Genomic DNA, 11,209 nt, shown 5'->3' with positions numbered 1-11,209 from the left:
GAGGAGCCTGGTGGGCTGCCGTCTATGAGGTCGCACAGAGTCGGACACGACTGAAGCATGCATGCATTGGAGAAGGAAATGGCAACCCACTCCAGTATTCTTCCCTGGAGAATCCCAGGGACAGAGGAGCCTAGTGGGTTTCCGTCTACGGGGTCTCACAGAGTCGGACATTACTGATGCGACTTAGCAGCAGCAGCAGCTGGAACCTAAGATCCCACATGCTATGTGGTGGGGAAAGAAAGAAAAAAACAAAATTGACACTTTGGATCTAATCTAGTAAAACACACAGCAGCCGGCATGCCTGGTAACTGTGTCCGCCTGTCTCCCAGACTACGCGGGGTAGTCTACTGGCCTACCATCCACAGGAACACAGTCCGCCAGCCGTTCTCCAGCGGCCTCCTCTCAGGCTGGTTTTGTTGCTTACACGATTCATCCTACCCTTCTTCGCCTCACGGGCCTCAGTTCCCTCTGCACGCGGAAGTGTCTGGTGCCTCCCTCCTCTCCTCTGGCCACCACCCCCACGCAAGTCATCGTGGGTCCTCCTCAGCCATGCTCCAAGGCTTCTCCAGGCTCCTCCTTGGCTGCCAGTCAATTCCCCACCCCTGCTGGTAAGTTGCTCTGTGCAATTTCACTCGTGCCTGTGGGTGAGCCGTGGGAGGAGACTGTGCCTACACACGCCACACCATTCCGCTCTTCTTCAGCTGCGCCATTTTAGCATGGGGGCCGGGACAGAAGGACTTCCGAGGCTTGCTGCCTTAAAGCTCACCTGGGAAATAAGAGGCAGGTCCTCTCTGCTCTGACATCCTCCAAGACGAATTAAAAATGTCTCTCCTTTCTCATCTTCCACCTCCACTACATGGCTCAGTGCAGAAGGCTTATCTCAGACACTCAACAGCATCAAAGTCTCGGTCATGTTCTGTCTGAAACTTGGCTTCTAACATTAGACTTAGACTTTAATGCCTGTCTGATGGGAAGCTACTACCGCACCATTGCACATGCTTTCCAGACCACAGTTAGAAAGGTAACTCAATGCTTAAGGCCTCCTTTTTTCTTTCAAAAGTTTGACTCTTCCAATAGGAAGCTTGATTTTCAATATAATAATGAATGCGGCTATGCATTTTTTTAATCACATAAAACTCAGTTTTTACACTTTCTAGGGCCAAAGCAGTGAATGCTAACAGTAGCCTATGGAGCAACAAGAAAATTGCAGGAAAGAAAAGCATTGGTTATTATTTTGCAGTTCTATCTTGTCACACTAGTCTCTGTGTCACGTGAGGACTTGGAAGTATAAACAACGAAGGCATTTGGATATGGTTTTCGAAAGTCAAATAATAAGTTAAACTAAGTCAGCAGAAATCTTGGGAACTGTATTTAGCTTCACTGAAAGTCAGAGCTCAAAAGACCTGAGAATCCATCTTTGTCTAAACCCCTCCCTGCACGTATAAGGCTCTGAAGCTTTGGAAAGCGGAGAACAGATGGAATCAAATGAGTCACCCAAGGACATGGAAACAGACACTCTTCTTTTATTTTTAGCTACAATCTATTCAGTGCTTGCTCCCTGGCAATCCCTCTGCTGTCACTACATAGTCATTGTCTCATTTACTCCTCTCAGCACTCCTGAGAATTGGTATGATTAAACTCATTTTACAAGGGAGTAGCTGGGGCTTACAGAGGTTAATTTATCTGCCCAATGTCACATAGCTACTGTATGAAGAGCCAGTTTGCAATGCCATGATGCTGGATGCCAAAACCCAGGCTTCTTACCTGGACCTACTGTGTTTCAGATACCAAGCTGAGGGCTGAAAAACAAAGGAAAAATAAGGTACCCTACGTGGCCCTGAGTCTCTGGGTCTGCTAACAATACAAGCTCCTATGTTCTACTATTGTGACCCGCAGCGATATTTCTATCAGGTCAGGAAGATGGATTTCTCCTTGGAAATCTATTTGGTGGCAACTACTCATTCATGGGCAATGTCGTTATGAGCAAAGATCATAGGACTTGGGGTCTGAAGGCTCTGGTTCTAACGTCAACTCTGATACCTAATCATCAGTTGAGTCCTGGGTGAGCCTCTTTTCTCTACCTGCAAAAGTATAAAATTTCCATCCGAGTTAATTCATAGAACTGTTGTGAATTTCAAAGAAGACCATAGACTTGAAAGCCTTCAGCGCAAAGTGAAGAATTATTAATAAATACACATCTGAAATCACATTGCATATTCTCCTAAAAGGTTTTCAAAACTCTTTATAAATATAGTCAGCTCATGAAAATTTTGGAAAGCACAATGTGGTTCATAGTGGGAAGGAAAGAAGGAGGAAGGAAATGAACCACAGATCAATTGAATAGCATTAACCATGTCCTGGCTCAGAAGTAGATTAGTGGTTCCATGGATATTCAACTTATTAGTAGGTTTCTTAATTACGTATGTGATACAGACATTCTTTCTTATATATTAACTGTCGAATAATAAATGTTTGAATTATTAACAAAGAAATGAAGGTATTACTGACAAAAAAAATCTGTGGACCCTTTTCTGGAGATCTTTTATGTTTGGGGTTCTTTTGTGGCGGGAGCTCAAGACCACACAGATTTGAAGGATGGAAAGGGAATAAAAGCAGGATCCCTAACCTACTGACCTCTCTAATTCAGACCCCCATCAAGTTTCAGCCTTAGTACAATTGGGTGCCCACTTTGCCTGTTTGAATGGAAAGAGACCATTTCCTTTTCTAAGAAAAAAACTTTCATCTAGTCTAGAGAGATACCACAGTTGTCATAACTATAAATTTATTTGGAAGAACAACTGGGCTTTACACAGGCCATCTGGAGAAGACAAATGCTTCATGTAAGCATGTGGGAAATTTCACCGACAACATATGCAGCTAAATGAACTGTCTTCAGCATTGCCAAAAAAGAAAATTCCATTACACATGGGGAAGGTATCTCAATCATCACCTTAAAATAAATACACGTCCATCTTTTAATTTAACTAAAACATACCTAAAGTGTAGCTATGTTTCTTTTCAACGTACTGACAACCAAATATACAGCCTCTGCAGAGAGATGCCTTAGGTTCAACTCCACAGGGACAGCTCTGAAATCACCACATTCATTTGCTCATGTTTTTTAAAAAATATACATCTTCCTACCACCTCTCCTGGTTTGTACACCTTCCACTCCTCTGAACACTGGATATGACATCATGGAAGAGTGTTAGACAGTAAATCAGAAATTTGAGTCCTGCCCTCATCACTAATTCACAGTGACCACAAACCCTGTTACCAATCTGTTTTCATTTACTCCCCTCTAAAACGAAGAATAATTCCTTCCCTATTTACATCTTAGAGTTTTCTGTGAAGGTACTATTAACACCTCACATTAGCAGAATATTTTATAATTTAATAAGTGTTTAAATATATTATTTCAGTAACAACTTTATGCCCATTTTATAGATTTTTAAAAATTGATGCTGGACCTTCCCTGGTAGTCCAGTGATTAAAAATCCGCCTGCCGATGCAGGGGACACGGATTCCATCACTGGGCAGGGAAGATGCCACATGCTGCAGGGCAGCTAAGCCTGGGCACCACAACTACTGAGCCCATGTGTCCTAGAAGCCATGCTCTAAAAATAAAAATTAAATAACAACAAGAGAAGTCACAGTAAAGAGAAGCCTGCGTACTGCAACTAGAGAGTAGCCCCCTGCCCCTTGCCACAACTAGAAAAAAAGCCCCTATACAGCAAAGACCCAGCACAGCCAAAAATAAATGGGTAGCCAATTCCTCCTCCAAGGGGTCTTCCCGCCCCAGGGATCACACCCCTGTCTCTTATGTCTCCTGCACTGGCAGGCGGATTCTTTACCTGAGCCACCTAGAGTGTCCTCACAAAAATAAGTACATAAATAAATCCAAATAAATAAATAATAATTTTATCACTTTGCAACCATACTGTGGGGAGCCTAGAATTCCAAGCTAAGGAACTGACCTTTGTTTGGCACCTAGTAAGGAACCAGGATAGGATGAAAGGGTATTTTAGGAAGCTGAATCTAATGGTGGCTTCAGATTTGGAGAGTTTTGGTTTCAAGACTGTTATAATCTAGCAACGGAGTGAACAGGTCTGAATGCTGCCTGAACGGTGATGACAGAAAAGAAGAAAGGAGTGAGCCTAAAGGAAAATTCCAATTGCATGTAAAGGGCAGGGGAGGGTAAAAGGTTCAGACATTGCCAGACAGGTTGATGGGGAGACAAAGGTGAGAGAGAAGAACCGGAAGACATACAGTATCAATGAATCAGAAAAGCAATTGAAATGCTGAGGCAAAGAATTAGAATTAAGGAAAACAAGTGATAGGAGTGGCAGCCATTTTGAAAAATAGAGCAGTAAAATATTTATAAAGAACTATCTTAAATGTATACTAGCTGTGACTCCATCTCAAAAACTGTGGGGCCTTATGTAGCCTCCTAGCATCTGTGGGCTTCACTCCTGATCACCTGAAAATGAGGATAATAATTCTTACATCCTAGGGTCAGAGTCCCTGGTATACAGAACACACAGTAGCAATGACACCTACCTTCGCAACTCAAAAGAGTCAGAGAGGAGACTGCCCTGGCCGACCAGTGATTAAGACGGGACACTTCCCCTGCGGGGGCGCAGGTCTGATCCCAAGTCAGGGAACTAAGACTCCACGTACCAAGCAAGCCTCACGCGCAAGCCTCGCAGCATGGCAAATAAATAAATAAATAACAATAAAAATGTCAATGAAACATTTTTTTAAAAAGTAAGAGAAGCACACCTGGCAGGTGACCATGTGCTTGGCTGTGTGGCTCAGACAGACCCACCTATTGAAGCAGCTACAGGTGAAGTTCCTTTCTCTTCCAAGAAATTGCATGAATCTAGCAGCTTTAGTGGGAAATCCAACACCAGGGGACAAACAGAGAAACACAGTCTCCTTCAACCCTATTTGACCTCAGTTCAGTTCAGTTCAGTTGCTCAATCGTGTCCGACTCTTTGCGACCCCATGAATCGCAGCACGCCAGGCCTTCCTGTCCATCCCCAACTCACGGAGTTCACTCACACTCACGACCATCGAGTCCGTGATGCCATCCAGCCATCTCATCCTCTGTCGTCCCCTTCTCTTTCTGCCCCCAATCCCTCCCAGCATCAGAGTCTTTTCCAATGAGTCAACTCTTCGTATGAGGTGGCCAAAGTACTGGATGGAGTTTCAAATCCCAGGGCTGATCTCCTTCAGAATGGACTGGTTGGATCTCCTTGCAGTCCAAGGGACTCTCAAGAGTCTTCTCCAACACCACAGTTCAAAAGCATTAATTCTTCGGTGCTCAGCTTTCTTCACAGTCCAACTCTCACATCCATACATGACCACAGGAAAAACCATAGCCTTGACTAGACAGACCTTTGCTGGCAAAGTAATGTCTCTGCTTTTGAATATGCTGTCTAGGTTGGTCATAACTTTCCTTCCAAGGAGTAAGCGTCTTTTAATTTCATGGCTGCAGTCACCATCTGCAGTGATTTTAGAGCCCCCAAAAATAAAGTCTGACACTGTTTCCACTGTTTCCCCATCTATTTCCCATGAAGTGATGGGACCAGATGCCATGATCTTCGTTTTCTGAATGTTGAGCTTTAAACCAACTTTTTCACTCTCCTCTTTCACTTTCATCAAGAGGCTCTTTAGCTCCTCTTCACTTTCTGCCATAAGGGTGGTGTCATCTGCATATCTGAAGTTATTGATATTTCTCCCAGCAATCTTGATTTCAGCTTGTGCTTCTTCCAGCCCAGCGTTTCTCATGATGTACTCTGCATATAAGTTAAATAAGCAGGGTGACAGTATACAGCCTTGACGTACTCCTTTTCCTATTTGGAACCAGTCTGTTGTTCCATGTCCAGTTCTAACTGTTGCTTCCTGACCTGCATACAGGTTTCTCAAGAGGCAGGTCAGGTGGTCTGGTGTTCCCATCTCTTTGAGAATTGTCCACAGTTGATTGTGGTCCACACAGTCAGAGCCTTTGGCATAGGAGTCTTCAGATGCCAACCACTCCCACTGCTGCTGTTGCTGTTTAGTCACTAAGTCTTGTCTGACTCTGTGACCCCGTGAACTGTAGCCCACCAGGCTCCTCTGTCCATGGGGATTCTCCAGGCAAGAATACTGGATTGGGCTGCCATTTCCTTCTCCTGACCCAGGGATCAAACCCACATCTCCCGCTTTGCAGGTGGATTCTTTACCACTGAGCCACCTGGGAAGCCCAGTCCCTTCCACTGGCCACTAACAAATCTGCCAACATGGCAGGGACCACCTCCAGCCCCTCCACGAGGAGCGCTAGGTGCCAGCCTCACAAGCCCTGCTCAAAAGCCGGATGCACCAATGTTGGCCACGCCCTGCCCCACAGCCACCACAACGAGGGGCTGGGACATGTAGCCCAAGACTGGAGGAGGATCTGTAGGCAGACTTAACTCCTGCCCCATGGCCACAGCCACAGACAAAAGGGTGAGACAACAATCAACATGAAAAATTAACACTTGTTTCTGCCCAATCAAAACGTTGTCAGGAAAGGTTCTATTTCAGTGATCACTGAGTGAATGAACGAATCACTGTCTCCAAGCTTTTGTTCAGAACATTGGGCTATAGATATAGGACAGGCAGTTAATCCACAAAGTATTTTGAACTGCCACCAGAAGATCCACTCTCTCGATTTCATCTGTAAATATTACATGACAAGAGCAGAATAAAATCTCCTGAATTGGAATTTATTAGGAGTCGAGAGAAGGAAGAAATATAAAACCTTTTGATCATATAATAATTTCCCATTATTATTTTTTTTAAGGTGCTAATATGACATTATTTACTTTCTTAGTAGAACATGAAGTTGAACTTTTGGTCACAGACTTTGGCTTGTGTCTATGAAACTGGATTTTCTTCTAAGGATGCAAGCAATTATTTGATGAGACCACTTTAGAAGGAAATGAGATCAGTCCTGGGAAATAAATACTTCTTGTTCCAAAGCAAATCTCACTAGAATTCACATAACCACTTGGAAAATACTACTCTTATAAAAAAAAAATTCTGACTTGGCTTCGCTTCAGTGATTACTACGCCTTTGTTAGCTGAATGACTTGTGCTGCCAAAGCACATGATTTTGATCCAAAACTACCTCAATGATGTGTTAAAAATAGCGAAGCTAAATGAACTGAATACAGGCGACCAAAGCCAGGCTGAGTGTTGAAGGAGTCACACTATAAAGAGAAGAAAAGAAAAGAGCAAAAGAAAACAAGGTCAAAGGAAAAACCAAAATGTTTTTCTTTAATACAGACTGGGATTCCCAGGTTACAATGGGAAAATGGGTTACTTTTGTTTTTAAACATTTTATTGGAGTATTTTTTTTTTTTACAATGTTGTGTAGTGTCTGCTGTACAGCAAAGTGAATCAGCCATGCGTATATATTTGGCCCCTCTTTTTTGGATTTCCTTCCTATTTAGGTCACCACAGAGTACTGAGTAGAGTTTCCTGTGCCACACAGTAGGTTCTCATATCCATTTACACATAATAGTGCATATAAGTCAATCCCAGTCTCCAGTTCAACCCACTCCTCTTCCCCTCCTTGGTGTCCGTACATTTGTTCTCTACGCCTGTCTTTATTTCTGCTTTGCAAGTAGTTTCATCTGTACCATTTTTCTAGATTCCACATATATGCATTAATATACAATACAGCTCATGAAGCTCCATATCAAAAAAAAGCAAACAACGCAATCCAAAAAAAAATGAGTGGAAGACCTAAACAGACATTTCTCCAAAGAAGACATACAGATGGCCAAGAGGCACATGAAAAGGCACTCAACATCAATAATTACAAAAGAAGTGCAAATCAAAACTACAATGAGATATAATCTCACAGCTAGTACGGAGGTTCCTAAAAAAGCTAAAAATGGAGCTGCCATATGACCCAGCAATCCCACTCTTGAGCACAGATATCTAGAGAAAACCATAATTTGAAAAGATACATGTATCCCAATGTTCATTGCAGCACTATTTACAATAGCAAGGACATAAAAGCATTTTAAATGTCCATCCGAGGAATAGATAAAGATGTAGTACAAATATGCAATGGAATAGAAGGCAATGGCAACCCACTCCAGTACTCTTGCCTGGAGAGTCCCATGGATGGAGGAGCCTGGTGGGCTGCAGTCCATGGGGTCGCTGGGAGTCGGACACGACTGGGCAACTTCGCTTTCACTTTTCACTTTCATGCATTGGAGAAGGAAATGGCAACCCACTCCAGTGTTCTTGCCTGGAGAATCCCAGGGACAGAGGAGCCTGTTGGGCTGCCGTCTATGGGGTTGCACAGAGTCGGACACGACTGATGCGACTTAGCAGCATTACTCAGCCATAAAAAGGAATGAAATTGTGCCATTTGCAGAGACATGGATGGACCTAGAGACTGTCATACAGAGTCATAATGAGAGAAAATTGGTTACTTCTTATGTTGCTTTATAGAAGATGGCCATGGTTTACTCATTCTGAGATTCTGAGAGCTGTTCACCTGCAATGCAGCATTCTCTCCTGGACTTCCTGGGTGGCGCTAGTGGTAAAGAACCCACCTGTCAATGCAGGAGATGCAAGAGACCCAGGTTCTATCCCTAGGTAAGGAAGATCCCCTAGAGAAGGAAATGGCAACACCCTCTAGTGTTCTTGCCTGGGAAATTCCATGGACAGAGGAGCCTGGCGGGCTACAGTCCAAGGAGTTGCCAAGAGTCAGACAACTAAACAACAACAAAAGCATTCTCTCCTAATAATAGGGGTTTGTTTACAGACAAGCACTGATACCAGCCTTTTCATGGTCCCCCTCAAAGTGTAACTACAGCATTGTGGAACCTCTAATTCCCAGTATTTTATTATTAAACCCCTTTGAGAAGCTGTTCAATTATCCCTTTTATGTTCAGATGTCAGAGTGGTGTGAAAGTGAAGTGTGATAGTCATTCAGTCATGTCTGACTCTTTGCAACCCCATGGACTACAGCCTGCGGCAATCCTCTGTCCATGGGGTTCTCCAAGCAAGAATACTGGAGTGGGTTGCCATTGTCTTCTCCAGAGGACCTTCCCATTCCAGGGATCGAACCCTGGTCTCCCAAATTGCAGGCAGAGTGGTGTGCCTTATACCAAAACCTATCATTCTGCAGCATTAGAAAATGTGTGTGTGTTCTGCTGAATATGGGGACTTCCCTCAGGAGATGGCTGGAGTCAGGTATAGATTCATCACAAGAGGTACTGGGGTCTCAAATGCTCTTTTTCTCCAGCTCACTCCTAAAGGCAGAGGGAGACTTCTGAAAACTCTCCCTCTAGCTCCTGTGAGTGTGTGATAACTTTGTACTGCTCAGGACAGGCTCAGACTGGCTGGCTGTCCGCCCTGACCTTGAACTAAGATTCTGTGCTCTGATGCTGCTGAAAGAATCCCTGACTCTGAGGTCTCCCTCATCTAGGGGCAACACCCACACTGGCTTCTCTACCTCAGACAGGAGCTCTGCAGCAGGCAGGAAGCTGCCAGCAGCTCATGGCACAGTTACCTATCTCAGCTGGATTCAGGTTTAATTACATGAATATTTTATTAGCATGATAATTGATGCTGTCCAAAAAGTACTCTGAGGGAGATATTTAAATTCTATAAATAGTCAATAATAGGTTTATTGTACTTGTTTTATATTTAAACCACTAAAATTAGGCCTTACTTAACTAAAGGGGAAATTCCCTAAAAATGCACAATGCACATTCATTGCCCAAAAATGGGCTTTCATTTTTGTCTCACAGAGCCCCAGGATTTCACAGCGTAGCCCCAGGATTTCACAGCGTTGCCCCAGAGAGAATGGATGGAGGCAAAGAGAGAGCGAGTGAATGAGGCTCTGGGCGTTTGGAAGCCCATCCCTGATCCCGTGAAAACATTATGTTTTGGAGTTCCAAAGAAGATTTCAGTTGGGGGAGAAAAGAGAATTCCTGGGACTTCCCTGACAGTTGAGTGGCTAAGACTTCAGGCTTCCAATGGAAGGGGCTCGGGTTCAAACCCTGGTCAGGAAACTAGATTCCACATGCCTCAACTAAGCGTTCACATGCCACAACTGAAGACCCTGCCTGTCACAACAAAGACCCAGCATGGCCAAGTAAATAAATAAATAAATATTTTTAAAAGTTAAAAAAAATTCCTAGCTGGAAAGTTCTTGTGTATGTGCACATATATGTATATAAGCTATATATATGTATTTATAAAGCTATTTGTTTTAGGACTGTTTCATTTTCAACATACTATAGCCAAAAATGTAAACTCACTCTAAATATAAACCCATCTAGCTTAAGTAGGGGGAAAATAGTTTATCAATTATTGTATCTCAAAAGTCATGGGGTTTTCTGGCTTCAGCCATGAGTGAATGAAGGGTATCACACTGTACCATCAAGATGAATCCCACTTTTTCTGTCTACTTTCCTCTGTGTTGGCTTCATTCTCAACAAGCTGCTCTCCACGTGCCACAAAGATGACCCCAGGATCTTGAGATTTGCATGTGCAACCTCAGAGAAAAATAAGAACTTATCTCCCCTATATGCCTTTTGCTCTTTCAAAAGACTCTGCTTGACACTCTTGGGTCATCTGTTCACACTGGGAACAAAGGAAGTTCTCTTAACTGGCTAGCCTCGAGGGGATGTACCAACCTGTGTGATGGGAGAAGTTGCTTGCTCAGTACTGTAGCATGGCAACAGCAGGAAGGAATATGGGCAAAAGTAAAGATAACATTTACTCTCTGAGGCACCTTAATATCAGATCTCAGTTTGTTTCATAGTACTACAAGACCTCCAGGAGATGGTGAGGGATAGGAGGCCTGGCGTGCTGCAGTCCACGGGGTCTCAAAGAGTCAGACATGACCTAGCAACTGAACAATAAAAAAAAACCATCAGATCTCAGTTTTCAAAAGAAAACATAGCCCTAAAACATTTTGACATTCTTTGTTTGTTAAAGCAAAATCAGAATTCATCCAGGAGAGGACTTCCCTGGCAGTCTAGCAGTTAAGACTTCACCTTCCAGTGCAGGGGGTGAGGCATCGATCCCTGGTAGCGTAGCCTATTCCCACATGCCTTGGGGCCAAAAAACCAAAACATAAAACAGAAGCAATATCACAACAAATTCAATAAAGACTTTAAAAGTGATCCACATCAAAAAAAAAAAAAGAATT

This window comes from Oryx dammah, unplaced genomic scaffold (assembly GCF_014754425.2).
Source record: "Oryx dammah isolate SB20612 unplaced genomic scaffold, SCBI_Odam_1.1 HiC_scaffold_3, whole genome shotgun sequence".
Classification (NCBI taxonomy): domain Eukaryota; kingdom Metazoa; phylum Chordata; class Mammalia; order Artiodactyla; family Bovidae; genus Oryx; species Oryx dammah.
Note: the sequence above shows the minus strand (reverse complement) of the source record.